Here is a 26,494-nt window from a genome sequence, read left to right as displayed (position 1 = left end):
TTAAATGCTTTTGCAATATATATTTTTGGGACTGAGAATACATGTGCTGCTTTTATAAATGTTTTACGAAATAGACACAAGTAATCAAAACTACATTCTATGGTTGGATTATCGAATCGAATATCACCCCTTTTAGCTTGGTAGCCTAAGAATTAGGGAACAGAGACCCTAATTGACGCGAATCCTAAAGGTAGATCTACGGGCCCTAACTCCCCCCATACTGGAAAATGGTATGCTTTAGTACTTCGAGTTTATATTATACAGATGGATTTCTATTTTGGGGATATTCTATATGCATTATGTTAATGTCGGTTACCAGGTGTTCAATCCATATGAATGATTTTTAAACACTTGCGAGTGTATGATTATTGAATAAAGGAAATCTTGTGGTTTATTAAAATAATGGAAATGATTGATTATGATAAACTAATGAACTTACCAACCTTTTGGTTGACACTTGAAAGCATGTTTATTCTCAGGTATTAAAGAAATCTTCCGCTGTGCATTTGCTCATTTTAGAGATATTACTTGGATTCATTCATGACATATTTCAAAAGACGTTGCATTCGAGTCGTTGAGTTCATCAAGATTATTATTAAGACAATTATAGTTGGATATTTTATGAAATGGTATGCATGCCGTCAACTTTCGATGTAATGAAAGTTTGTCTTTTAAAAACGAATGCAATGTTTGTAAAATGTATCATATAGAGGTCAAGTACATCGCGATGTAATCAAATGTAATGTATTCGTCCAGATGGATTAGGACGGGTCACTACAATATCGGTATGGTATAACGTTATCGGGAAATGCGAGTACCAGTGGGGAATTGGAGTACCATTCCTGTGTTGAGATTTGGGAAGTGAGTCGCGTGTACTTTGAATTCACAATGACTCGTGTGGATGCGGTTATTCTATTGGGATAGTGACTCTCGTGTAGTTCAGATTCACTAGGGTGCGTGTAGTTCGGCCAATCCCGATTGTTGTTGCGGTGGAGGTGGTGAGTCGCGTGTCGTGCGAATTCACTAAGGCGCGTGTAGTTTCGGCCAGCCTTCATGTGGTTAGTATTGAGAACTATTGGTTGTTTTATACTCCAATGGTGGGGTCGTGAGGACCATGTTGTGTGATTAGTGATGCGATAGCCGTGTTTCGCTCACATGTTGTTACGGGTGTGACAATAGTCAATTTTATACACTTTGATATTAGCGTTGCCATAGTCATTTTGGGTGCTATCGGTTTTAGCTGGTTGCTTATGATGTTACGATAGTTGCGTATTGATCGTATTGCGCACTACAAGGGATGTTTAGTGATAAGTGTTATCCGTAAGGATTTGTTACGTTCGGTCTTCATCGTTCGGGTTGTTGACCTTAGGAAGAGACTTGGTTGCTATTAGCATTGTACTTGGTAAGGGTACGCTAAGGGATTGATATCTTAGTAAGAGATTGGTTGAGTTTTTCCCGATGTGAGTGATTGAGCAAGTTTTAGTTCTCGGATTTGTAGATTTGATAAATCGAGGATGACGATTTAGTGTTAAAGATGATTCGTTGGGGAGAATCGCATAGGGGAATTGGAAGAAACGTGTGATGTTTCCATGTATGCTAAATGTTGTAGTAGTTTTCGGATGATTTGCACATTGCATGTCTCGGAATGCGTGCAAGTGTGTATTTAGTGAATGGATTAGTCTTCGATTTAATGAGAAATGTGTTGGAAGTCGGATTGGAACGACTGTTCGAGAACCATAGCGCGTAGGTTCGGATTGGTTAAGTGACTAGGATCACGAGGACGTGATCGAAATAAGTGGGGGAGAGTTGTAAGACCCGTTTATTCGTACGACGTATAAAGAATATATATATATATATATATATATATATATATATATATATATATATATATATATATATATATATATATATATATATATGAAAAGAATATATATATGTGTATTGAGTATGTATATATGTCGCATGTACGTAAATAGAGTACGAGAGTGATCGAAGGGTTGTTTTGCGTGTTCTAAAGTGCATGTACGTTGCACGAATGAAGAGTTCGAAGTGTGTACGAGAGGAAGGATTCTAGTACGCGAAAAGGTGGCAAAGTGGCTGATGGGTCGCGGCGCGGAGGAGGGAGTCGCGGCGCGACAATCCAAAGGATTCAGGATCAGGAGGCATGACAAGATGACCAACAGACCAGTACTAAGGTCGCGGCGCGAGGAAAGAGGGTCGCGGCGCGGACCTTCTGGCAAACTGGTTCCGAATTTTGTAATTTTAAGAGGTATCGAGGGCATTTCGGTCTTTTCGCGTGTGTGCCAGATTTGGGATCTTAAATCCCATCCACTCATTTCTCTCATTTCTCTCATTTCTTTTCCTTTTTCTCTTCTATTTTCTTCCAAAACTTCAAAACCCTAATTGATTCAAAGTGTGATTTGGAAGGGAAGAAGTGGGATTCGATCTTTGGAGCAAGAACAAACATTGTTCTCCTCGTTCTTAGCTACCATTTTATACTAGTGGTAAGTCTTCTATCCGAATTTTGTTCCTGTGATTCATGTTCATATTTTAGGGGTTTTTGATTGTGAGTTCATAAATGAAACCCCATTAGTTGTTAATGAAACCCCATTAAGTGATGAAGGCGGGTTTTGGGTTGGAAACCGATTTGGCCATGATTAGGACTTGAAATTGGGTTTAATCACAAGGTTTAGTGATTATGGAAGTGTTGGAACCCATTTTGGTGTATTTGAAAAACTGATTTTGAAATGAGTCAAAATTAGGGTTTATGGGTGATTTTGAGAATGATAAGTGTTTAACACTTGTGTTCGGATTTAATTGGCGTATTAGGACCATTTTCACTTATGTTAGTGATTATTGGTAAGTTTTGGGCGCGGTTTGTGCTTTGAAGTGCATTTGGGTCGAAATTGCACTAAGTGTCAATTGGGTTGGTTTGTAAGTCCACCCTAATTGTGTTGTTTGTATTGTGATAATGGAATAGGTACGTTCCATTGACGTGTTGCAGAATTGTTCAGTTGCATTCATCAAGAAGACAAGGTGAGAGTTAATATCCTATGTGCATATGTATGTGTAGGATGGGTGCGGTTCGGGTGAAGTGGTTCTCGGTTATAGAACTCACTTCATATATAGGTGGATTTGATGGGCTTGTGTAATAAGTCCAATTGGCACGGTTGTGCGTTTTGGTTGACCACCTTTGGCGAGGTGCACACTTCGTGCGTACGTTATCACATGGACTTGTGATATGTAGTTATATAATCCCGATGTAGTGGGATTGGTATTGAGTTACGGTTGAGTAACCCCGATGATGTGGGTTTTGATGAGGTAGCGAATCTCGGGTAGTGCGGATTCATGATGACTCGGGTTGTTCGATCATCTTATTGATGAGGTAGTGAATCTCGGGTAGTACGAATTCACTATGGCACGGGTAGTTCGGCTAACCTCGGTTGTTGAAGTGGTGAAGGAAGTGAATCTCGGGTTGTGCGAATTCACTAAGGCTCGGGTTGTTCGGCCAACCTTCATGGGTTTAAGGTTAAGGGGTTAACCTTGTTGTATTATCGATTTTATTTTGCATATGCGTATATATACTTATTGTATGTTGTAGCTATTCTTACGAATTGGGCTTGGTGGTACGTTAGGTATAACATTGCTTAGTTATGCTCGAATTGTGGTATGTGTTTACTATTTGTGAGTTGGCGATGCGTATTCATTTTATGCGTATATATGAACGTAGTATATTCTCACTCACTAAGCATTAGCTTACCCTCTCGTTGTTGATATTTTTATAGGTTTGCGTGATGGTGGCTCGGGTAAGCGTGGGGATTAGAGATCTTGCCTAGGTTGCTTTAGAAGATCTTACTTTTGGACTCGATTTAGGATTGGGTAGCGTAGTCCCAATCACCATGCTCGATTTTGTGTAAAAGTAACTAGTCGGGTCATGAGTAATAACTGGGTTACGATTTAACTAACGTATTAATGTATTAAGGAGTTTAAATTATTATTGTATGTTTTCAAGTTCGTTGAACTTACTTTGATAACAAATACGTTTTGGAAATTGTGTAATGGGACCTAAAGTGCTATTTAATGTATATTAAAAAGAAACAAAATTTAAGGGCCGGAATACGACGGGTTGGGTCGTTACAAAAACCTTTGGTAAAAATTAAAAAGTATGCAAGTTGAATATAAAAAAAAGAGTAAATGACTAAAATAGTCTCTGTGTTTGTTCATTTTATCCCAAGTAGTCCCTTCTAATTATTTTCTGCAAAATCAGTCATTATTTGCATTTTGGAGTCCCAAATAAGTCCATGTGTTTGTTCATTTTATCTCAAATAGTCCCTGGTAACATGAACAACAGATAGCAGCACAGTGTGCTCGAGAGAAGATTTTCGAAAGGCTATAACTTCTAAACCGTATATCCATTTTTGATGAATAAGTTGTTGATAGAAAGGTGAGATAGTCAACTTTTCGATGGTCAGGTCATAATAGATTAAATCGGATTTTATGGGACCCGAAACGTACCCTAGAGTTGCTGGAAAAAAAACAAAATTTGATTTTTAGGTTTTTTTCAGCAACTTTAGGGTACGTTTCGGGTCCCGTAATATCCAATTTAACCTACTATGACCTGACCAACGAAAATTTGACTATCTCACCTTTCTATCAACAGCTTATTCATCAAAAATGGATATACGGTTTAGAAGTTATAGCCTTTCGAAAATCGTCTCAAGCGTACTGTGCCGCTATCTGTTGTTCATGTTACAAGGGACTATTTGAGATAAAATGAACACGGAGACTTATTTGGGACTCCAAAATGCAAATAAGGACTGATATTGCAGTAAATAATTGGGAGGGACTATTTGGGATAAAATGAACAAACACAGGGACTATTTTGGTAATTTACTCAAAAAAAAAAGATAAATAAATATAAATAAATAAATAAAAAGAAAAGGTCAGATAGAAACAAACATTACAAACCGCCTTGTGTATGTCGACAATAAGAGTCAACATTGATCGACTGTGTATCTCCACGTGGCAACCTTCTATGTCTCCCTTTGAAACACGTAATTAACTGTTTCTTTCTTCCCGAATAATGTGCATCTCATCTCAATTAGGAGTGGTAAATTGACTAAATTCAAGAGGGTTTTTGATAATATATTCATTAAAATGGTACTGTATTTATTTACGTTACATTGTCTCGATGGTATACGAGGGTGCACGCTATGTATGTTCGAATCTAAAGATCAGGATCTAATTGATATTTCCAGTAATTGGCTTTTCGGAAGGGGTTTTCTCAACCTTTAACAATACAGTCAGGGTTGTTGCGATTTGGGTTATCTCATAACGCGTGAGTAAGTGGCATATGATCACGAATGTGGTTAATTCCCCTCTTGGTGATAGCGATAATGCTGTTCTACAAAAAGTGTTGTTTAATTTAAAATGTTCTTATCTGAAAATCCGCAGACCATGTATGTATGCCGAATAGTGAAAATTGTTTGTTTTTATGTCTGCGAAATACTTAATCATGTCTGTAGCACTTAGAAACATATTCTAAGTCTGCGATTTTGCAAACATAATAACACATTGTTTTTTAATTATGTCTTTTATTAAAACAAACAGTTTGCAGTAAAAACGTTCGAGGACGCGCAACCATAAGCCATTCCATAAAGAAAACGTTGTTTATGTTAAAATGTTTTTATCTGAAAATCTGCAGACCATGTATGAAGAGAAGATGTAGCTTAATGGTCTGTATGCTAAATAATGAAGATTGTTTGTTTATATGTCCGCGAAATAACTTAATCATGTCCGCAGCACTTGGAAGCATATTTCTAAATTTGCGAGCTTACAAATACAATAACACATTGTTTTTATCTTGTGTCTTTTGTTAAAACAAACACTCTGCGGTAAAAAAGTTTGCGGGAGCGCAATCATAAGACATAGAGATCTGCATATTAAAAAACAAATGACGCATAATATTATGCATTGCGTATATGTATGGTACAATTTATAAATGCACAAAGTGGGTGGATTTACCAAAAACTTTTAAGATTCATTGTACAGATTGAAAGTTTTTTTTTTTTTTTTTTTTAATGGAAAAAAACGAATAATATAAAAACAGGATCTTCATCGCATAATGAATATCCCGAACCGTTATAGACACTGGTAAAAATCGGGCCGACTCGAACATGTAAATGACACAACCCGATGATAACTCCAACTTAGCCAGAACCTCTACCAAAAGCAATACTACACGAATGACACCACACTTAACAAACAAATAAAAACGTATAAAGAAAAAACAACTTATGAGGGACCTTTGTCGTTCCTCTCATCCGGATGGTTTGTGAACTTGGTATCGCTCAAAAAGTCGATATCGTTTGTTGTATAACGAGGTAGACAGAACGCTTCTTAGCATATATTGCAGATGAATTTTTTATTTATAAGTGCGGGGCCTAAATCTTTTTTTCTCTTTCTACATGTATAGAAAGAGTAAGTTGACCTAGGGTCTTGTTTTTTTGAAAGGTTATGCGAAATTAATTTTAATTGAGAGTTGTCTTCGGATTAAATTGCCTGGATAAAAAGATAGTGTTTTGTGTTTTAATTATATCCTAGTTGCAATAAAAGTAATGGGTGAAAAATATCCGCAGAATGCATGTTAAGGAAATGTTGACTATGATATAGGCTTAGGTTAGGGAAACATAATTATGAAGTAAAGGCTTTAACTAGGGTAGTCCTGACGTCCATCGAATAAGTCGATCATACAATCCTACTGGTGTATAGTCCTAGAGTTGTCCAATGGCAAAGATGGGTATGTCACTACGGTTGTATAACTGAAGGGTAACTAAACTTAGGGGGTTATCCTAAGTGAAGTCACTAGTTTTAACTTAAAGGTTATACTCTATTCGTAAACCTCGTATCGATCTTTGAATTGAATAACGACGTGCCTTGTAGAGTAAACATGATCACAAACAGGAGAACCTGTCGATCTAAGTTTGTATATCCTAGGGTTAACTGTAACAACCTGACTTTTTCCGTTTACTATCGTTACTTGTCCGTTAAATATTTAACAGTGATTACTTAGACTTTAGGTATTTAATAGTATTAAATGCATACTTGATCCTAGTGGATTACTTGAATTAATATGTTATATTAATTTATGAACTTATTTCGGTTAGCGAAATAACTAAAAAATGTTACGATTAAGAAAATCGACTAGAAAGCTTTTCAGTTTGCGGAACTTAGTTAAACGATAAAATAATTATTTTTAATAATTATTAACTTTAAGAATAACATATTTAATTTATTATATATGTAATGAATTAAACTTGGTGGGATGCGTCTTAACGACCGGTTAACGTTCCGGGAACCCGGTACGGTTAACGGCAACTAGAAACGAACCACACTTAGCGTACTAGCAAGCCAAAGCATAATGTAATTTAATTTTAATAATTATATTATATAATTATTATGTTTTAAAAGTACTTTCAATTTATTAGAATTTATATAGATTAAAAACGCGAGAAATTGACGTTTAACGTTCCAGTTTGCGTTTTCGGCTAACGACACCTAACGGGCTACACAAGGAATGCATCAACTAGTCAATACAAGCCCATGGACTCCCTCTTGGACCCTCATCACCGAATTTCCCCTAACCCCACCCATTTATGTGATTAAATTGAGCCCATGTTGCTAACTAATGATTTAAGCCCTAACATTATTAAGGAATTTGTATAAAAAGGCAATTAATCCAAACTCTTTCACTCTAACCCTAAAGCCACGGCTTGGGCAGCCCCAAATCCCCTCTCCACCGTCGACTTCATCATCATCATCATCATCCTCCATTCAATTTTGATTATTTGCTCTTGCGTTCTACACGAAAGTGATCGTTCTTGTCGTTCTCTACGTGCTTGTATAAGTTAATTGATCTATAGTAAGGTATAATCGCTAATCCTAATCTTTTTATATCTGATTTTGCTCAATTACATGGTGTACAAGAGTCTAGTGCTCAATTGATTGCAATTGTAGTCGTTATTAGTCGTTAAATTGCTCGATTGTTGTCGTTACTATGAATCACGAATCTGTATTTTAATGATATGATAAAATTGACTTGTGGACTGATTATATAATGTGTATAGATGGAAAGGTATCGAAAAACTATTGAGTTTGGACTTTGATTTTGCTTGATTTCGTTATCGTATGCTCAAGATATGCTTAATCGAAATTTTCGTTAGGGTTTACATGATATCCGAATTTTCTGACTTGTATGCTTTGTGATTTAGTTAATGAAAAGTATACAATTGTATTCCTTGCAAAAAAAATCATGCATGTTAGACTTAAGATTTACGTTAAACGCTTTCGTAATGCTTCCGTTATGTCAAAACAAAGATTCGTGTTGTTAAGTGAGCTGAATCTGTTTTCGAATGTGAAAGAAAATCTCTAGAGTGAACTAGATGTTGATTGAGACTTTGATCTTCTGGAATATGTTAGTTTATATGTTACTTGATGTGTTTCATTTGTATACGAACTTACGAGAACGTGATTTGCCATGAGATATATGCTCATCTAAGTGACATGTCTGTTTGCTATTTAAAACTGGAAGGTCTATAAAGATTGATTAAATTGTACGAATTAACTAAAGAGATGTCTTTGATTATTTTATCACTAAAATATTGAGACGTTTTGAGATTACTCCAATTGGCCGTTTGTTAAAATCTATTTTTTATATTTTTTGAGAAATATTTTAAAACTGATGCACGTGCTGAAACTGATTTAGTAAACCATAACTAGACCTCTTCTGATTTCTGACTTGTAGACATCGTATGAGGCTTTGGCCGGACTTTTTGGAATCAATTTTAAGTCTATTTGTGATCTGTAGTTGGTCATAATTTTATGAGTTATGTGCTATGAGCTACAGTTGTATCTTTCTACAATATACGTTTTTTGGAGGCATGCGTTGAACTGCGAATGTGCAATTTGCTTAACTGTGAACTGTAAAGTGTTACTTGAGCTAGGTTTGACATGTTGACCATGTTTGCATGACCTACTGAGATATTTGACTTTAGTTGACCACTTTGACCGAGTTGACTTTTGGTTTGAGTTTGGTTGACTTCTGTTGACTTGCTTGGATTAGTTGACTTTTACTTGTTCGTTGAGTCAGTCTGAGCACTAGGACATTGCGTACACTATGGGTTGACATAGTATGACCTATATGTGTATACTTAAGATGACTTACGTGAATAGGTTGCGTTGTTAGATCAAGATTGTTCGACTACGGTACATTTTGCTAAGATATTTCAAGTGCTTTTGCAAAGGTGAGTCTACAGTCCCATTTTCTTTAACATTTTGGGATGAGATACATGCTGCTTTTGAAACTATTTCTTAAACTATTTTTACAACTATTTTACATATTAGGCCCGAGTAACTTACCAGAATATACATATGAGTTCAGATCAAAAATCCCTTAGCTTGATTATATTAGTTACTTTGTAAGCTCGACTTATAGGGACGGTACCGTTAGGTTTGACAAACCTCACCGCAACATAACTGGTGCTTATTTTGTTGTTACTCGTACACTTGATCAGTGTATCATTTAGATAGGGTAAACTGAAGAAGTGTAGCTCAGCTATACGCAAATCTCGTGGCCTAACTTACGAAGAATATTACTTAAACATGATGTTTACAAACTTGAAACTAGACATGGTAATGTCTACAAACAGATGAAACAAAAAGAACTTTTTGATGTCACTCACAGTTGAAACTTGACATCTTACAAACGGTTTATTACTTAGCATTTGCTATATGCAAACTTTCGAGATTAAACCTTAGCGGTTTATTCAGATAAACGATTTTGAGAAATGATTTTCGACAAACGATTTATGGAAACTGTTTTATGAAACATACGAGAACTATTTACTCAAACCTGTAGATTCACTCAACTTTATGTTGATCCATTTTGCATGTTTTATCTCAGGTATTAGTTGCTTCCACTGTAGAACATTGCTGTTATGTAGAAGTCAAGCCAAGCATTGGGACCAGAATTAATACGCCGTTAGTGGATTCTGACGGGGTATTACATTTGGTATCAGAGCCAGGTTATAGGGAACTAGGATACATTAGTGGTTCTAACCGTAGGGCACATTAGTGGGTCTAGTCTATAGCCGTGTACTTAGAATGACTGTTATACGCCATGCTTGCACTGTTTGCTCTACTATGCTACCCGTAGGGCTACATATTATATATCACATGCATATACGCATCTATACCCATAATGATATGGACTTGGACTAGATATATGATATCACGAATCCCATACGTACGCACGACGTGACACTTAAGAGCATTAAGTTGACTACGCTATCTTGAACTTATGGAGTAATGTCGAATGGATATGTGAGATAGCGTAATGTAATGACCGGGATTACATTACGGTAACTCATATAGAAGTTTCGACATTGCAAAATAAGTAATGGTGAGCGAGTCAAGTAGGTTACTTGGATAAGCACCGTTTAAAACATAAACCGTATAATCTCAACTAGGAGTAGAAATTTACATTGTGCGAATTAATTGCTAATATAACCACTAAGAAGCGTATAATCACATCGCAACTCATCACTACTCGACACTGTCCGTCACCACCGATCATTACTTGGCACTACAAAGACACTGCTTGAACATACTCATCATCTCATACCACTACTCCTTACTACACATCGTTACTAACTACTACTCGACGTCGCCTCTCACTGCTAGACACGACTGATCGCTACTTTCTCACTGCTTGTCATTACTAGTTACTACTTAATGCTACTCGTTGCTACTTCAGACTGTTGAGTAGTACTCATCACTACCAGCACCTCCACGATTTGCTACTAGCCACTGTGAATCACAACTCATTCTTGATATATCCTTAAAGGATGAAGTCCATGTAACAGCCCACACAAACCGTAATAGATATTGTCTACTTGACTTCCGACCTACCTATCATTTCGCCACCCGCAGTTTCACGAATTTGCTTTCCAATACTAGTTTACCGGAAGAGGTATTCACACCTTCCCTCATGAAGGGTATTCCGTTCTTCTCCCCCACCGACGTGGGACAAGTCTGATAACTCTCCCTGCTATCAACATCAACTTCAGTGAAGTTCTTCACGAGTTTGTTCTTACTCATCAATCATAATCTTTATATACTGTCAACGCCGGTGCCGATAGAAACTTTATCGCTAGAGAATTCTATCACAACATTTGGAATCCAATATCTGCCTTAGACAATTTGAACCCTATGGAACTATCAACTGGGAATAAAATGTATCATGATTGATATCATTTTAGTTTAAAGAGGTCCTGTGTTAAGAAGTTTGATCGTACACTTCCATCGTAAACGTCTCTCACCCGAAACTCACCCCAAACTTTAATCAACGATTGCTCCTAATCCTTTGCAAATTATAAGCTAAGACCCATACTGTTAAGCTCATAACAACCTTCCGTACCGAACATTACTTTTTTCGAAGATTGGCGAGCCATACAATAGAAATCTACTTGGGTGAAGTTTGGAGTTAAATTATTTTACTTGCACTACCATATTTCTTTTGTTTGACCTTGTGGTTAGAATGGACTGGTTATCAAACGACAAAACTGAAGTTGTTGCGACTAGAAGGCTATTCGAATTCCTTTTACCAAAGGCGAATCAATGATGGTGTATGGCGAGAAGATCAGTACACCGTTGTGTTACATTAAATTGCTCGAAGGTCCAAAAGTACATTAGATAAGGATGTCTCGCAATTCTGGCACATGTGAATAAAGTTGAATCAGCAGTTAAGAGACTCGAAGATGTTCCAACCATTAGAAATTTTCCTTAAGGTCCTTCCGAGAGAATTACCTATCTTCTACCACATAGAGACGTAGAATTTCAGATTGACTTAATGCCGGGAGTGGCGCCTGTAGCACATGCACCGAATAGATTTGCGCCTTCAAAATTGCAAGAGCTGTCTAGTCAGTTACGAGAGCTTTTAGACAAAGGATTCATTCGACCGAGTTCTTTTCCATGGGGAGCTCTAGTTCTTTTTGTAAAGAAGAAGGATGGATCTATGAGACTCTGTATCGATTACAAGGAATTGAATGAGCTGACTATCAAGAATAGATATCTGTTACTGAGGATTGATGATTTGTTTGATCAATTGCAAGGATCAGCATGTTACTCTAAGATGATTTGAGGTCAGGTTACCATCAGATGAGAGTAAAAGAGACAGATATACCGAAGATGTCTAAAAAAACACGCTATAGACATCATGAATTTAGCGTAATGCCGTTTGGATTGACGGACGCACCGGCAGTGTTCATGGATTTCATGAACCATGTGTGTAAGTCATATCTGGACAAGTTTGTTATTGTGTTTATTGATGATATTCTGGTATATTCTAAGAACGAGGAAGAACATGAACAAATCTCTGTTTAATACTAGAGATGCTCAGGATGGAGCAGATGTATGCGAAGTTTTCAAAGTGTGACTTTTGGTTACAAGAAATTCAATTTTTGGGTCATATCGTAGGTGTCAATGGTATTCACATTGATACTACGAAGATAGAAACGGTCAAAAAGTGGGAGACTCCTAAGTCGCCAACGCATGTTCGGCAATTCTTAGGTCTTGCCTGTTATTACAGAAGATTCATTGAGGAATTTTCTAATATTTCCCGGCCGTTGACAACAATGACTCACAAGGGTAAGAAGTATGATTGGACTGAGCTGCATGAGTCCGCATTTCAGTTGTTAAAAGAGAAATTAACTACTGCCCCGATTTTGCCTTAACCCGAAGGAACCGAGGACTTCGTGATTATTGTGATGCTTTACGACAGGGTTTTGGTTGCGTGTTGATGCAACGGTAGAAAGTGATTGCTTACGGATCACGACAACTAAAGATACACGAATAGAACTATACGACTCATGATTTGGAACTTGGTGCGGTGGTCTTTGCACTGAAGATGTGGGTACACTATCTGTATGGTACTAAGTTTACTGTTTTCACGGATCATAAGAGTTTGTAACATAACTTTGACCAGAAATAGCTTAATATGAGGCACAAACGTTGGATAGAGCTATTGAATGACTACGACTGTGACATTTGCTATCATCCTGGCAAGACTAATGTAGTTGCAGATGCCTTAAGTAGGAAGGATAAGGTTAAACCTATCTGAGTTAGAACATTGAACATGACTGTCCGAACAAATCTTACTTCTCAGATACACGATGCACAACTAGAGGCATTAAAAGAAGAGAACGTTACTATTGAGTCACTCAGAGGAATGGATGAGAAATTCGATGTTCGAGAAGATGGAACTCGATATTTCATAAATAGAATTTGGGTACCGAAGTTTGGCGGATTAAGGGAACTAGTGATGGATGAAGCACACAAGACAAGGTATTCTATTCACCCTGGATCTGACAAGATATACCAAGATCTTAAGGCACTGTACTGGTGGCCTAACATGAAAGCTGAAATCGCTACTAATGATACGCATACCTGATTGGCTCGTGTTGCGCATCACACTTGCACCGTGCGCATACCCTCCACGCTTCTGCACTCTTGGCGCAAGTAAAAGTGCGCTATGTACGCCAACTAGATGATGGCGCGCGGGAAGAAGTTGACGTGTCCTGTACTTGTCACGGCCTCTGTACAAAAGGCCGACAGGCAGGAAAAAGGGTAGTAGTACTGTTCCCTGGTCCCCTCCATGAGGTTACCAGCAGTACAGGCGAAAAAGTAATGTAGAACACATGGCTCCAATGAACGAACAACACTGTAGCTATAAATAACGGACTCGAATCACAAGGCAGGAGGCTGGTTCTTTTCAGAAAATTACACACATACTATTTTTAGTATATTCGTATGGATCAATCGCGCTGTCTATACAGCGCCACTCTTACCCGCGCTACCGGACTTATAGCACTTCACTAGACATCCTTGATATACAGGTAACGTTCCTCGAACATAAATCCTACCCTATTACACGAGCCATCAAGGACCGGACTACCCGCTGATGGTGGGTCTAACGTTTAACCACCCCTGTTGAGATCATCATCTCGTAAGGGGTTATTCACGGTACTCCAGACCAGAGAGTTAAACTCAATTGACCCTTAAATCCCCCCTTATCGATGTCAAGCATGGACCGAACCCGACCTGATTATTCTATGCTTGATCATTTGGCGCCATCCGTGGGACATACAAGTTAAAAGGTTTTGATTTGATATTTTTTCCATATGTCCACTTCTCATTTATTTTTCCTATACAGGCACCTGTCGCGAAAAAAAAAGTGCATTCAATGGCCAACTGCCTACCGCAGCAAGGAACGAAGCGCAAAGCCAGCGTCGCCGGAGGCTCGGCGACAATGGAGATATCATTTCCCACCATACAGGCATTCAACACTTCCTGCGCACCAATTATAGTGCAGGGATACCTGCCAGAGTCAGGGCACGGCGTCAAGCACCTTCACATAGACAACGACAGTAGTGTCGATATCATGTACGAGCATTGCTTCCGACTGCTACCCACAATAGTGAGGCAAACTATTAAACCTCCGACTAAAGCCTTGTCCGGATTTTCCGGAGAGTCAGCGTGGCCCATCAGAATCTTGGATTTAAAGCTAGAGCTGAGAGACAACAGGGATAAATCAAAGAGGCACACCGAGAACATAGAGTTCTGCGTTGTACGCTCATACTCTAGGTACAACGCTATACTGGGAAGGACTTCCATTCAGAAGTTTGGCGCTATACCATCCACAATTCATGGAAAGGTCCGATTCCTGACTGATCAATGAGTTGCCACACTTGAGTCAATGCCACCTGATGCTTTGTGCGCATCCGTTATTGATAAGGGTAGCGCTACTCTCGAACAAAAAGGCGCGAATGAATGGTGGGTTATAGTCAATCCCGAGTATCCGGAACAGAAGGTAAAAATAGGGGAAAGCCTCACACAGGAGACTAAGGAAAAGCTGAGGATATCCTCATCGCTAACTCCGATGTGTTTTGTTGGCGCGATGCTGACATGACTGGAGTACCACGCGAGATAGCGCAGCATCACCTCCGCGCCAGCATCAATTTAACCCCAATTAAACAAAAGTAGCGGCCAATGGCCCCCAGAAAGAAGCGAATGGCTATGCAGAGAATTGGATAAGCTGGTTAAAGCCAACATACTTCGCAAAGTAAACTATCAGACATGGGTAGCCAATCCTGTGCTGGTAGCCAAGTCGGATGGAACATGGCGGCTTTGCATTGATTTCAAAGACATCAACAAAGCTTGCCCTAAAGATAACTATCCTTTACCAGAAATTGACTGGAAGGTAGAGTTGCTTGCTGGTTTTAGGTTTAAGTGCTTCCTAGACGCCTACAAAGGATATCATCAAATACAAATGGTGGAAGAGGATGAAGAGAAAACCGCGTTCCACACAGACCAAGGGATCTACTGTTACACCAAGATGCCCTTTGGATTGAAGAATGCGGGCGCTACATATCAACGCACTATCGATACGGTATTCTCTAAGCAGATATGGCACAACCTTGAGGCGTATGTCGATGACCTCATCATTAAGAGTAACATCGAGGAATAGTTGTTGGCCAACATACTTGAATCGTTTAACACACTACGAAGCATCAACATGAAGCTCAAGCCGGCCAAGTGTAGCTTTGGAGAAGAAGAAGGGAAGTTTTTAGGGCACATTGTGACTCCGCGTTGAATCCAGGCTAACCCGAAGAAGATAGAGGCGATTGAAAAAATGCCCTCCCCTAAAACAAAGAAGCACGTTCAAAGCCTCAACGGGAAGTTAGCCGCATTAACGTGATTCTTGTCCAAGGTCGCTGAAATATCACTACCATTTTTTAACACTTTAAAGGATTGCGCTAAGAAGTCAGATTTTAAGTGGACTGATGAGGCAGAAAAGGCGTTCCAGGAGATGAAGGCGCTCCTCAAAGACCTCCTGACACTAACAGCACCGATTGCAGGCGAAACTCTGATACTTTATCTTGCAGTATCTAAAGAGGATGTTAGTTCCGTCTTAGTTGCTGAACGAGGGGAAGCCCAGATGCCAATTTAATTCGTCAGCAAAGTGCTGTCAGGAAGCGAACTGAATTATCGCCCCATCGAAAAACTTGTATACACGCTTGTCGTCACCGCTCGACGCCTGCGGCAGGTACTTCCAAGTGCATCCGATAACGGCATTCACTGATCAACCTATTCGGCAATTACTCTACAAGCCCGAGATATCAGGTAGGCTGGCCAAATGGGCCATAGAGCTAGGTGAACATGAGATCTCATATTACGCTAGAAGCGCTATCAAGGGGCAAGTGATGGCTGACTATTTGGCCGAAACGGGCGCCAACATGCCGGCAATTGATGACCCTGAGCAACTTCCCGCGCCACCACTCGAACTGTGGGAGTTCTATGCCGACGGCGCGGCAAGCTCTGAAGGTGCCGGCGCGGGATTAATCCTCATCGGCCCACATCAAAAAGAGCATACATATGCGCTACGATTTAACTTCAAGGTGACAAACAATGAGGAGGAGTATGAAGCACTGCTAGCAGGAATGCGCATAGTCCGAGAGCTGGGAATCAAAAAGCTGAAAGCTTACGTGGATTCACAGCTTGTCGCCAATCAGATAAACGGTACCTTTGACGCCAATGACAAATCCATGCAATCATACCTAGCTCAGGTTCATTCTCTCGTCGACGCATTTGTCGACTTCAGAATCAGTCAAATTCCAAGGATCCAGAACAAGCAGGCAGATGTGCTCAGCAAATTGGCAGCTCTCACCTTCAATCACCTCGAAAAGAAAATATTAGTAGAGTAAATCTTCACGAAGTCCACAGAACCTGAAACAACGATCGCATCTGTTGAAGAAGAAGAAGCGACCTGGATGACAGATATCATAGAATTCCTGCGAACTGGATCTTTGATCGAGGGAGAGAAGGAAGCGATGAAGATCAGGGTGAAGGCACTAAATTACGAGTTGTGAGGGGAAATTTTATATCGAAAGTCCTATTTAGGTGCATCTCTGCGCTGCGTGGGACCTAAAGAGGCTGCCATGATCGTTGATGAGGTTCACAAGGGATCATGCGAGTTACACTCCGGGTGGAGGACAGTAACCGAGCATATTAAGCGGCTAGGGTATTATTGGCCTCGAATGTACGCAGACACAGCTGAAAGGTTTAGAGTTTTCCAGGAATGTTAGTTGCACGTGCCCGTCAGCAGAGCGCCTCAACATCCCATGATACCTATTGTATCACCGTGGCCATTTTGTAAATGGTCCATCGACATAGTGGGACCTTTCCCGAAGGGCGCAGTAATTGCCGAATACCTGGCGGTAGCCATCGACTTCTTCACCAAGTGGGTGGAAGCAAAGCAATTGCGCACTATTACCAGTAAGCAAGTTAGAGATTTCTTCTGGGAGAGCATTGTGTGCAGGTTCGGCATGCCTAACGAGATTGTTAGCGATAATGGCACACAATTTGAAGGTAATCCCTTCCGTAGCTGGTGCCAAGATCTAAATATCAAGCAGCGCTTCACCTCTGTTGCGCACCCTCAGGCCAATGGTTAATGTGAGGTCACCAATAGAGATATTGTGCATGCCATCAAGGCAAGATTGGGGATGAAGTGTAGCAGATGGGTAGATGAGTTACCCAAAGTCCTATGGGCGCACAGAACGACGCACAAAAACAGCACAGGAGAGACATCATTCAGTCTGGTGTACGGCTCAGAGGCGGTAATCCCAGCGGAGATAACAGTTCCAACAGAAAGAATATTGTCATACAGTGAAGGTGAGAACGACGAAAGATTGCGCACTAACCTGAACTACGCAGAAGAGCGCAGAGAGATGGCGGCCATCAGAGAAGCCGCCAACAAGCAGCGCATTGCAAAGTATTAAGACAAGCGCGTAAGGGCAAGGACGTACAAGGTGGGATACCTCGTGTGGCGTGACAACCAAGCAAGCAGGGCCCAAAACACTGGAAAGTTAGGGCCGAACTGGGAAGGACCCAACAGGGTCGTGGGAATCAGTAACACCGGAACTTACAAACTGGCAGAGCTTAAGGGAAATCCAATTAAATGGACCTGGCATGCTACCTCGCTTAAAAAATGCTACATGTAATATAGAAAATAGGAGACTTGATCAATCACCTACTTTGTCTAGACTTGCATGAAATTACTAAAAAACGCGCCTTTGTAGGTCGACCGTGTACTGCACTATTGTAAACTCGTTTTTCGATTATATTAAAGCATTAAGTCATTTTCAGTTAAGATTTCATGTGCCTCTCAGAGCTGAATAGCTTTATGATTTGAACTGCACGCGCACAGTAAAATACTAGCGCGTTCCTGCCTACTTAAGGGATGACTTTCCCTAGCTCCCGCGTGACAGAAGTCTGTTTGGTGACAGACTAGACTTATTATCGGAGAGCGACGGTCATTGGGTTGACCTAGTTCCACCCGAGCAGACCTAGGGATCTGCAAGTCATGACTCTAAACAAAAAAGCTTTGGTCGCGCTCGACCACAGTCCCAAGCTGACGCTTGGAGGACTCTACGATGCGATTACAGGCGCGCGACCTAAGTGTGTGTTAAGTGCACATCAACACACACGAAGGTTAGCGACGGCACGCCGAGAGTAAAAAACAACGATAATTAGCAAGTAATGAAACAAGAACACAATAATACAGTTTCAATTTATTGCAAAAAATACACATGATACAAAATGTTACACGCGTCATAATGCTTTATTATATTACAAAGACTACAACTTAGAATCTATCAACTCTTGCGCCGAAACTCGTGGGTTTCACGACAACTCCTCAAGCCAAGGAATGGGGATATGATATAGTGCCCTGCAAGCCTCCCTAGAAATTATGCAAGCTCCGAGAATGAGGTAGTCTCGAACAGCCTTGGGAAGAATAGTGGGCACCTGAATGTGTTCCTTTATGATGTCCCAAAAGTGCAGGCGCTCGACATCTTGTATAGATTTCAGAGCATTCTCATACCGATCATTCACAGCAGCTCTATTTAAAGCATGATCCACTATGCGTGGTAGACCTGCCTTCAACACTTCGAACTCATGAGCAGCCAATCTCGCTCGCTGTTCTGATTCGGTACACTGCGCGTGTAGCACGCGAATGGTTTCCTCGTGATCATTATTCTGACGCTTAGCGCGATCCAGTTGTTGCTAAATCTTATTGTTTGCTTGCTGCGCCTTGTCGAGTTTGGCACATAAATTCATTATGGTATCTCTCATCATGCCAAATTCATCATCGGAAAGCTCGCTACCCGGCCTTGGGCTTTGTACCCATTTGCCTTTGCAAGAACCCGCCGAGTTCAAGCGCTGCCTTTCGACAAAGGAGTCACTGTCGATCTGAATGGGAGACAAATGAGGCCTATCCGCGCTCCTCTTCGCGCTCTCACCATGCTCATCATCTGCGTCAGAATAATAACGATTAAGGCAAGGCCAAAATACGAACAAAATAAAGTAACGAAGGAAATGAGCAGCACACCAGCACGAGCGCGCTTTGAGGAGGAAGAAGCAACATGTCTTTTGCGCTTCTTCGAAACAGGCGCGTCACGAGATGGAGGAATGACTTTCCCACGAGGGCATCACTTGGGCAAGTCAGCGTATTGAGCAGCAACCTTCTTCTTCTTTTTCTTGCGCGAAGGGCCAGAGGTAGAAGCTGCGACTACAGGATGCTTTGCAGAAAATCCTTTTCCTAAAGGCATGCGATATACCACTACAGAGGGAGAAGAAGAGAACTCGAGGTACTCGGCAAAAGAAATCACTGTCAACAAAGGGATAAGAGCGTTAGGGAAGATAAAGAATAAAAGAGGGTAAAGAGTTTGCATACCTTGCAAATGACGACTGAAGTGAGGGTAGTAGTTGGGATCTGGCCAATGTTTGGATATCCCTCAAGCATATAATACGTTATTTCTATACGCGCGTAAGGGAAGTACACGGCCTATGCACTTATCCAACATCGACCTCTCACTTGAACTCAAAGGCGGCGCCACGTTTAAACTATCATCAAAACTATATTGCCAGGCACTCGCATTCGAGAACTCCAATGGAATGAAGGTATCATCCACAAAGAAGTAGCGCTCTTTCCAGTCGCGTGGAATCTCCTCCAAGGGAGCGCCGGTGAAGCGAAAATTGTCACAGAAAGAGAACCAACCTATATCGAGCTGCTCAAATGAAAAAATGTTCTTGAACAAATTCACAGTAGGAATAAAGTCGTGCGCCCTACACCACATCTGAAAAACAACAAGACGACAGCGCTGTCAGGATCTAGCTGCCCCACGCCAATATTGAAATGGGAAAGTATACGCAAGGTGAAGTTCATGGGCGGAATGCGCATATTCCCACGCTCGAAAACCACACTATAAATAGCCACCTTTCCGGTAGTAGCGCGGTTGGCCCGGTCTAAGCGATCAGGAACTGTAGGCGATAGAGATCTCATAGGAGGATAGCGCTTGGAGATGGCACTACATATTCAGCGGTGATGGATGAAGGAAAAGAACCGACGTTAGAAAATTCAGCACGATAAGCCATAATGGGAGAAAGGATAGTGAAAAGTGAAAAATGAATGAAGAATGTTCTATTCATAGGAAGGAAAGGGACAGCCATGACGGATCTTGACCGTACACGTGTCAGAATGGAATTTAATGCAACGTGATGAGTGATGTGACAGCCGTCACGTCACACCTGTCAGGGAATTGATAACATTTGAGTTCGACACCATGCGCAATTCTTGCACATACTATCGAACTGGGGGGACTTAATGATACGCATACCCGATTGGCTCGTGTTGCGCATCACACTTGCACCATGCGCATACCCTCCGCGATTTTGCACTCTTGGCACAAGTAAAAGTGCGCTATGTGCGCCAACTAGATGATGGCGTGCGGGAAGAAGGTGACGTGTCCTGTACTTGTCACGGCCTCTGTACAAAAGGCCGAAAGGCAGGAAAAAAGGTAGTAGTACTATTCCCTGGTCACCTCCATGAGGTTACCAGGCAGTACAGGCAAAAAAGTAATGTAGAACACATGGCTCCAAGGAACGAACAACACTGTAGCTATAAATAACGGACTCGAATCACAAGGCAGGAGGCTGGTTCTTTTCAGAAAATTACACACATACTATTTTTAGTATATTCGTACGGATCAATTGCGCTGTCTATACAGCGCCACTCTTACCCGCGCTACTAGACTTATAGCACTTCACTAGACATCCTTGATATACAGGTAACGTTCCTCGAACATAAATCCTACCCTATTGCGCGAGCCATCAAGGACCGGACTACCCGCTGATGGTGGGTCTAACATTTAACCACCCCTGTTGAGATCATCATCTCGCAAGGGGTTATTCACAGTACTCCGGACCGGAGAGTTAAACTCAATTGACCCTTAAATCCCCCCTTATCGATGTCAAGCATGGATCGAACCCGACCTAATTATTCTATGCTTGATCAGCTACCTACGTTGGTAAGTGCTTGACTTGTGCTAAGGTCAAGGCGGAGCACCAGAAACCGTCAGGACTGCTGACACAACCAGAGATTCCCCAATGGAAGTGGGAAAATATTACTATGGATTTCATCACTAAGTTACCCAAGACTGTGGGAGGTTACGACACCATTTGGGTTGTTGTGGATCGTCTCACAAAGTCAGCTCATTTTCTACCGATTAAGGAAACGGGGATAAGATGGAGAAGTTGGCACAGATCTACATAAAGGAGGTAGTTTCCCGACATGGAGTGCCGATATCCATTATTTTCGATAGAGACAACAGATTTACATCTAGATTCTGGCAAGCTTTGCAAGATACCATGGGAACTCGTTTAGATATGAGTACAGCATATCACCCGCAAACAGATGGTCAAAGCGAGAGAACCATCCAAACATTAGAAATGGATGGGATAGACATCTACCGTTAGAGGAATTTTCCTAGAACAATAGTTATCACACGAACATAAAAGCTGCACCTTTCGAGATGCTATACAGGAGAAAGTGTATTAAGCTACAGATTGAATCTACCTTAGGAACCCAACAAAATTCATGCCACGTTTCATGTGTCGAACTTGAAGAAGAGCTTGACCGACGAGAATCCAATAATTCCTTTGGAAAAGATACAAGTTGATAGTAGACTTCATTTCGTAGAGGAACCTATTGAAATTATGGACCGTAAGGTCAAACGTATAAAGCAGAGCAACATACCGATTGTAAAAGATCGGAGGAATGCCCGTAGAGGACCAGAATTCATGTAGGAGCGTAAAGAGCAGATGCGACAAAAGTATCCGCAACTGTTTTCTGAGAAGACGGCTACGGCGGACATGCACTAAAATTTCGGGACGAACTTTTTCATAACAGGTGGGTAATGTAACAACCCACTTTTTTCGTTTACTATCGTTACTTGTCCGTTAAATATTTAACGGTGATTACTTAGACTTCAGGTATTTAATAGTATTAAATACATACTTGATCCTAGTGGATTACTTGAATTAATATGTTATATTACTTTATGAACTTATTTCGGTTAGCAAAATAACTAGAAAACGTTACGATTAAGAAAATCGCCTAGAAAGCTTTTCAGTTTACGGAACTCAGTTAAATGATAAAATAATTATTTTTAATAATTATTAACTTTAAGAAAAACATATTTAATTTATTATATATGTAATGAATTAAACTTGGTGGGATACGTTTTAACCACCGGTTAACGTTTCAGGAACCCGGTACGGTTAACGGCAACTAGAAACGAACCACACTTAGCGTACTAGCAAGCCAAAGAATAATGTAATTTAATGTTAATAAATATATTATATAATTATTATGTTTTAAAGTACTTTCAATTTATTAGAATTTATATAGATTAAAAACGCGAGAAATTGACGTTTAACGAATTTCCCCTGACCCCACCCATTTATGTGATTAAATTGAGCCCATGTTGCTAACTAGTGATTTAAGCCCTAACCTAATTAAGGAATTAGTATAAAAAGGCAATTATTCCCAACTCTTTCACTCTGACCCTAAAGCCACGACTTGGGCAGCCCCAAATCCCCTCTCCATCATCGACTTCATCATCATCATCATCATCATCCATTCAATTTTGATTATTTTCTCTTTCGTTCTACACGAAAGTGATCGTTCTTGTCGTTCTCTACGTGCTTGTATAAGTTAATTGATCTCTAGTAAGGTATAATCACTAACCCTAATCTTTTTAGATCTGATTTTGCTCAATTACATGGTGTACAAGAGTCTAATGCTCAATTGATTGCAATTATAGTCGTTGTTAGTCGTTAAATTGCTCGATTGTTGTCGTTACTATGAATCACGAATTTGTATTTTAATGATCTGATAAAATTGACTTTTGTACTAATCATATAATGTGTATAGATGTAAAGGTATCGAAAAACTATTGAGTTTGGACTTTGATTTTGCTTGATTTCGTTATCGTATGCTCAAGATATGCTTAATCGAAGTTTTCGTTAGGGTTTACATGATATCCGAATTTTCTGACTTGTATGCTTTGTGATTTAGTTAATTAAAAGTGTACTATTTTATTCCTTGCAAAAAATCATGCATGTTAGATTTAAGATTTACGTTAAACGCTTTCGTAATGCTTCCGTTATGTCAAAACAAAGATTCGTGTTGTTAAGTGAGCTGAATCTGTTTTCGAATGTGAAAGAAAATCTCTAGAGTGAACTAGAAGTTGATTGAGACTTTGATCTTCTGGAATATATTATTTTATATGTTACTTGATGTGTTTCATTTGTATGGGAACTTGCGAGAATGTGATTTTCCATGAGATATATGATCATCAAAGTGACATGTCTGTTTGATATTTAAAACTGGAAGGTCTATAAAGACTGATTAAACTGTACGAATTGGCTAAAGAGAGGTCATTGATTATTTTATCACTAAAATTGTGGGATGGTTTGAGATGACTCCAATTAGACATTCGTAAAAATCTATTTTCTATATTTTCTGAGAAATATTTCAAAACTGGTGCGCGTGCTGAAACTGATTTAGTAAACCATAACTAGACCTCTTCTGATTTCTGACTTGTAGACATCGTATGAGGCTTTGTCTGGACTTTTTGGAATCGATTTTAAGTCTAGTTGTGATCTAGAGTTGGTCACAATTTTATGAGTTACGTGCTATGAGCTATAGTTGTATGTTTCTACGATATACGTTTTTTGAAGGCATGCGTTGAACTGCGAATGTGCAATTTGCTTAACTGTGAACTGTAAAGTGTTACTTGACCTAGGTTTGACATGTTGACCATGTTTTCATGACCTACTGAGATGTTTGACTTTAGTTGAACACTTTGACCGAGTTGACTTTTGGTTTGACTTTGGTTGACTTGCTTGGATTAGTTGACTTTTACTTGTTCATTGAGTCGGTCTGAGCACTAGGACTTTGCGTACACTATGGGTTGACATAGTATGACCTATATGTGTATACTTAAGATGACTTACATGATTAGGTTGCGTTGTTCGATCAAGATTGTTCGACTACAGTACATTTTGTTAAGATATTTCAAGTGCTTTTGCAAAGGTGAGTCTACAATCTCATTTTCTTTAACATTTTTAGGATGAGATACATGCTGCTTTTGAAACTATTTCTTAAACTATTTTTACAACTATTTTACATATTAGACATGAGTAACTTACCCGAATATACATATGAGTTCAGATCAAAAATCCTTTAACTTGATTATATTAGTTATTTTGTAAGCTCGACTTATAGGGACGGTACCGTTAGGTTTGACAAACCTCACCGCAACATAACTGGTGCTTATTTTGTTGTTACTCGTACACTTGGTCGGTGTATCGCTTAGATAGTGTAAACTGAAGACGTGTAGCTCGGCTATACGCAAAGGTTAAAGCTTTATAATCAAGTGCTCATGATAAGTGTATACTTTTACGAAGCTTTTCAGAAATCTCGTGGCCTAACTTACGAAGAATGTTACTTAAACATGATGTTTACAAACTTGAAAATAGACATGGTAATGTCTACAAACAGATGAAACAAAAAGAACTTTTTGATGTCACTCATAGTTGAAACTTGACATCTTACAAACGGTTTATTACTTAGCATTTGCTATATGCAAACTTTTGAGATTAAACCTTAGCAGTTTATTCAGATAAACGATTTTGAGAAATGATTTTCGACAAACTATTTATGGAAACTATTTTATGAAACATACGATAACTATTTACTCAAACCTGTAGATTCACTCAACTTTATGTTGATCCGTTTTGCATGTTTTATCACAGGTATTAGTTGCTTCCGCTGTAGAACATTGCTGTTATGTAGAAGTCAAGCCAAGCATTGGGACCAGAGTTAATACGCCGTTAGTGGATTCTGACGGGGTATTACATTAACTTAACCTATAATCATTCTAAGAGAGGTCGAATAATCTTAATTATTATACCCGCATCACAGTATTAAGCTGGCAGTTGAACATATGAAAACTTACAACATGCATGCAAGGATAGTAGAAACGTTCCTAAGGAAATATTGAAAACATGTAATAGGAATGAGTCCTACGGTTAGATGTAGGTAGATAAGTCATAAAAGTTCTAAGAGGTGTCTTGGGAACAATTACCAGATTTGTTATACCTTTCTCGTCTCAATTCCTAGGTTTCGTGTCTCAAAAGCGTAAAGAATGCCTCTCAAGAACACCAGCCATACTGAGTTCATAGATGCTTCTAGTATAGAATAGCCAAGGGTCCTGGATCCTATGAAGTAGTTAAGTTCATATAGTTAGAAATGTCTCGACCAAAAGCTAGGTTGGATAGTCCTTAACATCTAGACATACGGGCTTATCAGTATCACAGATTCAGCACTACAACAGTAATCATACTAATTTTATATAATTATACTAGCCTAAATTTCTAACGTAGCAACATACAAATATCTTACGCTAGCTTAAAAAGTTCTAAAACGCATATTCAAACATAAATGTGTACAATACATGTTTAAATAAAAATGCGTAAATACATTAGAACCTGGAAAGTAGTGCATACAAAAGATTCGCCCTTTACCGCAGGGTCTCGGAGATATCCTCCGTAGATTACAAAAGTACTAAATCCTAATCTAAAAGTGAAAAATGAATTGATATTGAGTGTTGTGTATCATTTGTTGGATATGATCAAATGAGAAATCAAGGCCCTTTATATAGGCAAACTGGAGCTGGCACACTAGCCGTGTAAGAAGGTCGTGTAAATGGCAACCCGTGAGAGACACCCATGTGCTAAGATTGTGGCAGTCCGTGTTGCTGGGAGGGGCAGCCCATGTGACTTTCCTATGTGGCTGGGATCTTTGATCTTCTTACTTGATTTCCGGGATTATAACTTGTTTTCCGAGGTCGTAACTTGTTTTTTACCTTTTTCGCTCTACATTCTTTATTCTAAGCCCGTTTTCTTTGATTCTTCTTGTATTGCCTTCGTAATCAATTGATCTACAAAATAAAGCAAATAAATGATTAATTCT

The sequence above is a fragment of the Rutidosis leptorrhynchoides genome, chromosome 7, assembly GCF_046630445.1.
Source record: "Rutidosis leptorrhynchoides isolate AG116_Rl617_1_P2 chromosome 7, CSIRO_AGI_Rlap_v1, whole genome shotgun sequence".
NCBI lineage: Eukaryota > Viridiplantae > Streptophyta > Magnoliopsida > Asterales > Asteraceae > Rutidosis > Rutidosis leptorrhynchoides.
The sequence above is the reverse complement of the archived record's forward strand: the minus strand, read 5'-3'. Positions refer to the sequence as shown.